We start from the raw sequence: 7374 nt of genomic DNA, 5'->3' as shown, positions 1-7374 counted from the left end.
TAGGGCTCCCCTCTGTTCACTGGCTCTCCTCACCCTAAGTCTGCAGCCACCAGGACCAGGGAGGGGGTGGGTTGCGGGGGTCCTCCTTCCTGCCCCTTGGCTCACCTTCCCCCATCCACGCACCAGGAGCGGAGAGCCCGGAACTAAGAACAGTAGACCCAGAGAGGTGAGACCGGCCCCAAGCACCTGGGTCCTCAAGAAGAGTCACCGTTTCCGTGCCAGGAGGATCCAAGGTGGGGAAACTGAGGCTGAGAGAGAAGGACGTTGACCAAGGTCACAGGGCAGGAGCAGCAGGTAAGAGCTGGGTACACGTCTGGGGTAGGCTTCCTGCCCTGCCTGTGACTGACACCCTGCCGCTGACCTTGCTCCCCACAATGGGGCCCCAGTCCTGGACCCTTCCCAAGCCCCTACCTTTCAGCTTGCAGAAGAGGAGCCAAAGTGTCTCATGGCCCCCAGGGCAGTTCGGGACAGAGACATGGCCCGGTGCCTGTGGGGTCTGGTGTGAGGGCCTGCCAGTTCACATGGCTGCAGGTCAGACCTAATGTATGTGCAGGGCTTCCCCAGGCCCCAGGGCACGTCGGCACCCCAGAGCTGGGGTGGGGGCAGGTGTTTGAGGGAGCAGCCTGCATGTGCATATGTCTGCTATCCATGAGGGTGTGTATGTGCCACTGGGCACGTGCGCAGGTGTCTGTGACTCCATATGCAGATGGACAAATGTCGGGAGTGTGTGGCCACCTGTGTGTGCCAAGGTTGTACGCTGGCAGGTCGGGGGAGGTGTGCAGGCCCTGGGGCTGGGAGTGGTGTGGGCATATGGTGCACAGATGTGCATGGGAGGGGGTGACCTTCTGGCCTGGCTGTGGCCCCATCTCTGGGTGCTTCCCTGAATCCCCCTACTGGGACCACCTCCCTGCCCCCTTTGGCCCAATCAGCTAAAGGTCCCAGCAGGAACGCTGATTGCACAGCCCTGCCCGGCCCTGCCCTGCCCTTCCCAAGCTGATTACACTTTTCTGCTTGTTTCTGTTTTTGTTACTGATTAATCGCAGCCTTGTCTCAGGGTCTGGGGAGAAGGGGCTCAGTGAGAGATGCTAGCCCCAGCCAAGCGGGGTTGGGTCAGCCTGGGCCCAGCACTTCCTGGGCCCTGCTCTGGAGGGAGCTCCTAGAAACATCTGTAACCTGCGGAGGAGCCAGGAAGGACACCAGCTGTCTGTCTGTCTCCCCAGACCTCTCCGGGCTAGCTGGTTGCCCACTGGGACCTGGGCCTGGAGGTGAGAGAGGCCCCAGAAAAGCTCCCACCCCACTCCAAAGCTCTCCTTGCCCACCTGTCCCATCTTCTGACCTTCCACCGCTAGAGCTGAATGCCTTGAGCTTCCCCAGTGTTTTTGATGGAGCAGAGACTTGAGGAAGTAAGAACCCAGCACCAAGAGCCAGGCAGACTGGGGTTTCTGCATCCACCATCTCCTCACCATGGAACTACAGTCAGGTCCCTTAACCGGCCATGGCCTCAGTTTCCCTGCCTGTTAAGTTAAGGTGGCAGTGCCACATCCCAGGCAGCGGTGAGGATGAAGTGACATAATGTAGGAAAGGTGCCAGGCATCACCTCCCTGAAACTCTTGGGAGTTTCCTATTAGCATGAACATCCCCCCCAAGGAATAGGAATTAATAATAATTATAGCTTCGAGTATTGATTGAGAGAGCGAGCCGCAGCAGCAGCTCAGTTGTTCCACGTTTACTAAGTGTCCAGGCTGTGACAGCCCAGGCCTGTCAGTTCTAAATCAGAACCCCTGGGCCAAGGGAGAGTGGGCTAGAGCCTGCTGAGAGGCTGGCAGGAAACCCAGCTCCCAGTGACTCCCTGGGAGGCCGCTGCAGAGCGTGTTGGTACTCGCCCTGTGAAGGGGAAGCTCCTGGGCTTGCTGTCCAGGTGGGTATTTTTTTTTTTTTTTTTTAGGTGGAGTCTTTCTCTGTTGCCCAGGCTGGATTGCAGTGGCATGATCTCGGCTCACTGCAACCTCCGCCTCCCAGGTTCAAGTTATTCTCATGCCTCAGCCTCCCGAGTAGCTGGGACTACAGGCACATGCCATCACACCCAGCTAATTTTTGTATTTTTCGTAGAGAACATGTTGGCCAGGCTGGTCACAAACTCCTGACCTCAAGTGATCTACCCGCCTTGGCCTACTAAAGTGCTGGGATTACAGGCGTGAGGCACCACTCCCAACCCATGGTGGCTTTTTTTTTTTTCAAGTCAAGGGAATTCCAGGGGTCAAGAGGAGGGTGGGCAAAAGCTCAGAAGTGTGAGAGGGCCTCTCTTAGCTCTGAAGGGCAGGTCTGGGTCTGGGTTCTCCAGATCTCCTACGCTTGGCACAGGACTGGAATGGGCTAAGGTGGCTGGGGCTGGATGAACATCTGCCAAATGAATGAATGAGAGAATTAGTGAATGAACGACTGCCCGCTCACCACCGCCCCCCGCCCTTCGGCATTGCAGCCCCGTCCTCTCCTCTGTGCGTCACGGGGGAGCAGATGGCATGATCACAGGGTGTGAATTATGTCTGTCGCTCCCCCATCTGGGGAAGGTGCTGCTGCCATCACACTGCACTCTCTGGGGTGCCCACCGGGAGATGCCTGAGCCTCAGGTCCTCCCAAGAGGGGTTCTCCACAGGCCTTGCTAACTAATCATTGGGTCAGGAGGCTAGAGACACTGGGAGAGGTGACACGCTGAAACCTGTGATTCCAGGGGGGTTCCCCAAGTGGGAAGGAGACAAGGGGAGAGAGGTGGGAACTGCCATGTTCAGAGGCCAGACTCTTCCCTCCCTGAGACTGGAGCCCACTCCTTTCAAGAGCAGCACAGTCCCTGCCCTCCCTGGCCAGAGACCTCTTGTCCGAGGCCAGCATCCTCTTGCCACATTCAGCACCAGGGAGAGCTCCCAGCAGAGCTCAGGGCCCAGCTGTGTAGAGTGAAGCTGTGGAGGGACCCACAAGAGCAGGCCAAGGCTATCAATGAACCCATTGTCCAAACGAGGAAATCAAAGTGAAGAGGGTGTAAGCTTCAAGTTCAAGATCATGCTGGGACCAATAATTGCAGCCCTACCCAAGCCAGGGCTCCTGCTGGGGGAGAAGGTACTGGAGGAGGGGAGGTAGTGGTGGTAGGGAGGGGATGTCCAGGGAGGGCAGAGGCTATGGCCTCTGCTCCTAGGCTGAGGAACAATATTGTTCCAAGAACCCACTGCGGACAGTGTCTGGAGGTGAATAAAATATTCATTGTCCGGGCAAACTCCCGAAGTCAACTAATGAATAATGGAATTTATAGACTCAAAGATGCACACCGGGCTGAGAGGGGGTGCAGGCCAGAACCCAGAGGCCCCAACTGCTCAGATCCCTGCTCTTCTCTGGCTACCCCCCTCTGAACGCCCACATGCCCAGCTCTTGAAGGTGACAGGAGCGGAAAGGACAACAGGGAACACAGTCCATGTGAGGGAAACAGTGAAGGGGACAGGCCCTTGAATTTGTTGCTATTGGGGGAAGGAACTTGGTGATGGGAAAAGAGCACTGGACTCGGAGTCCAGTGCAGCTGGGATGAAGTCTGACCCCTGCTACCAGCTCTATGACTTGAGTGTAGCCCCTGCCCTGGTCTCAGTTTTCGTCCCTGTAAAATGGAGTTTATGCTGCCACCACACAGCTTGCTGCAGGGATCTGCTGAGGTGACAGTGCTTGGTGCTGCTGTCCGAGGCTGGACCTTCTGAGCCTCCCTCTCAGGCTCAGGGCCCAGCTGCGGAGGGTGAAGCTATGGAGGGACCTAGGAGAGCTGGCCGAGGCTATCAATGAACCCATTGTCCAGACGAGGAAATCAAAGTGGAGAGGGTGTAAGCATCAAGTTCAAGGTCATGCCAGGACAGTATCCCCCGGCTGCACTGGGTCCAGCTGGAAGGGAGGGGAGACATGGTCCCCAGAGGAAAGAAGCTGCCAGCCCTCAGGGCAGGGATGATGTCAATAACTGCAAAATCCTGGCTCACCCTGCCACACATTCAAGTGCACTGCCCTGTATCCCCCCAAAAGGTTCTGCTCCCGTTGGTCTGGGCTGGGAGCAGAAACTTGGGGGGTGGGGCAGGTATTCTTCTAAAGCTCCTCTACGTGCTTCCAGGGTGCAGCCAGGGTTAGAACCAATGTTCCAGAGGGAAACTGAGTCTGGATAGGGGTAAGAGGAGCCTGGGGATGTCCCCGTTAGGAAATCACAGAGATCCTGTACCTGGCGTCCTCTGGGCCTCCACCTATGCCCGGGGCCTGGCGGGGCTGCTGGCTGGGAGGCTGCCCCAGGGATCAGAACCTTCACAGATGGGAGGGGGACCATGGGTACTGCAGGCCTAGCCCTTGCTCCCAGCCCACTTCCTGAGTGACAGCTGTGGCAGCTGGCGGGAGACGAGGCACGAGGCAGCTCCTAATTGCTCTGGGCTCCCAGATCCCTGCCTCAGTCTGTTGCCTCTGATGAGACGCTCAACCAACTTGCCTGGGGCGGCTGCTCCCTGAGAAGAGGCCCCAGCTCCCATCAGCCCGGGCGTTAGCCTAGGGTGATAGGTGGAGGAAAGTCACCTCTCCTTGCCAGGTCCTGGAGCAGGGCGAGGCTGGGACCCTGCAGTCCCCCAGGGCCTGTCCCCCTCCTCTCTGCATCTCTCTGTGTCACATAAAGGGCTTGTGCATAAGCTTCCACTTCAACCAGGAGCTGCGCAGGTGTTGAAATAGACAGACTTTAGGAGTTTGTGGGTAAATGAATATTTTTTTCACCTCCAGACACTGTCCCCAGCAGGTTCTTGGAACAATATTGTTCCTCAGCAAGGAGCAGAGGCCATAGATTCTGCCCTCCCTGAATACCCGCTTCCCACCACAGGTACCTCCCCTCCTCCTTCTCTCCCAGCAGGACCCGTGGCTCAGGTAGGGCTGTGATCAACAGTCCCAGGATGACCTTGAACTTGGTGCTTACACCGTCTCCACTTTGATTTCCTCCTCTGGACAATGGGGTCATTAAAATATCCAGGTGCTGCCAGGTCAGCTTTGTGGCCTTGCCCGGCACACCCTGCCCCCCAGGGGGCACAGGCATGGCCTCATTAAGGGGTTCATCAAACCCCTGGGAATATCATTGGACCTCTGAGTTTTGGTGCCTCACCTGGGAATAAGGGCACCTGTTTCTCAGGATGATTAAGAGACGAGAGACGCTGAGCCCAGGGCCCAGGACAGCACAAATATTCCGGCGTCGGCTGGCGATGTCATGGACCAGGAGCCTTTAGCACACCTGCCTTGGGCTGAGCGTTCACGCTATGGCCGCCTCCCCATCTCCAGCTGACTGGACCCTTCCTGCTGCCCTGCCCTGCCCTGCCCTGCCCCTGTCCCTCTCTCTTTGTGGAAGCACTTCTAGGGCAGAGATGGAGAGCAGGAGACCGAACGTCTGGAATTCTTTCCCAAGAGGACCAAATGATTGATCTGGCTTCAGTTATCCAGCCCAACCCTGCCCCTTCCCTATGCGTGACCTGCTGTCTTTGCCTGCCACATGTGGCCTGGGTGCAGCCTCTGTTTGCACACCTCCAGAGACAGGGAGCTCACCCCTCTGAAGGAAATGGCTAGTATTCATCAAGTCCCTGGGCTCGGCCTTTGTGCTCAAGTATCTTTCCTGTTTTGAGACAAAACACTGGGGACCCCTACAGGGGCACCTGCTCATCAACTGGGAGAGGGACAATACTAACCTGTGATAGCGCATCAGAGTGGAACCTCTCTCCACAGTGGGGGACACCCTGTGAGGTTGGCACCCTGAGCCTGTGGCAACGAGAGGAGCAGGGGAAGGAGAGCAGGGGAAGTGGGGGCCAGACCTTCAGATGACCACCCCCGTCCCTTGTCCCAGGGCTCAGCTGCTGAGAGTAGCCCGACACTGAAAGTCTAGAACATGGAATAGATGAGTTTTGTCCCCGGGGAACATGAGGGAGGCCCAGACTGGAGGCATTGCCAGGGAGAGGCTGGGCCTGGGGAGCCCCTGCGCCCCCTGCCACCAGCAGATCTACAGGGAACTGGGCTCTAATTCTGTGGAGTCCCTGATGTTGGGGACTGGGCTGGAGTGGGGTACGAGGGCCCCGGTGGATGGAGGGACTTCCTCCAGGGCTAAGCTAGGCCCACACCCCTGGCTGGCCCCCCACCCAAGGGTCCGAGGATGGGCCTTGAGGCCTGCAGTGCCCCATTTGTGCCGAGTCTAAGTGATGATAAAATCGACAGCAGTTTAATTGGTGATTTTAGTCCTGGACAGAGCAGTGACAGCATTACTAATTGGATCGTTAGAGATTTGTGCTTTATGGCTGTGTAATTAGAGGAGCTGCAGGGGTCCGGGTGAGCTAGGGGGCTATGTGGGGCCAGGGGCAGGGAACAGGGGCGGGGCCTCTTCCCGAGCTACAACTGGGTCATTGCTAAGACCTCCTGCTCTCCTGCTACTCCTGGGGCAGCTGGGCGAGGGAGGCTTGGCCAGGGGTCTACACACCACTCCTCCTAGACTCAGGGTCCCATCAGGTCAGGAGGAAGAGGGCTATGAGAGCATTTCACACAGGGACAATGATGGTCACTCCCCAGGTCCTCACAGGCCAGAGTGGAGGGGCTCCCCCAGCCTAGTCCTTCCCTGTGTCCTCACACACCTGTCCCCTGGGCTTTCTGGGGCTCACAGGGCTCTATGCAGCCTGGCCCATGGCCACAGCCTGCACCAGTGCCCAAGCCCACACAGGCAGAACCATAGCCCTGTCCCCTGGCACTGGTGGCCCCCAGGGCACTGGGTGACCACAGTGTGTCTTCATTTTAGAATAGGACAGGCTCTTAGGTCCTGTCCTCCAATCATTTCTCAGACGAGGAAACTGAGGCCCAGGAGGGAAGGGGACATCCTGTGTGCTCCATGCTGGTCCTAGATGTGTGTGTGACAGCCCCGTACACCAGTACACGGGTGTTCATTCTACACCCACAGGAGGCAGCACCTGGGCTGACCATCTGGAGTGTGGAGAGCGGCTGAGGTGGCCTGGCCTCCACCCCAGGCTGCAGGGTGGACATTGGAGGTGCCTTGCTAGGGGGTGGGGAGGGCGGAGCGTCCCTTGGATTGAGTTCATAAAAGGCTAGACCTGTTCCTGCACTCGGCAAATACCTGCTGGATGAATGAGTGAGAGGAAGCAAAAAAAGGGGCGGAAGGGAGAGGAGGAGGACAGACAGATGGCAGAGGGCCTCTGTCACATGCTCGGCCCCTGGTCCTCTAGGACCCTCCCACTGACCCTCCAACATCTCCCTTTGGGCCCTTAAGCTACCACCAATCACTCCCCCAAACAGCACGGTCCCTTCCCAGTCCTCCAGTGGCTCCCACCCTATTCCAAGGAA

The sequence above is a fragment of the Pan troglodytes genome, chromosome 23 (genome assembly GCF_028858775.2).
Source record: "Pan troglodytes isolate AG18354 chromosome 23, NHGRI_mPanTro3-v2.0_pri, whole genome shotgun sequence".
In the NCBI taxonomy this organism is placed as follows: Eukaryota; Metazoa; Chordata; class Mammalia; order Primates; family Hominidae; genus Pan; species Pan troglodytes.
The sequence above is the reverse complement of the archived record's forward strand: the minus strand, read 5'-3'. Positions refer to the sequence as shown.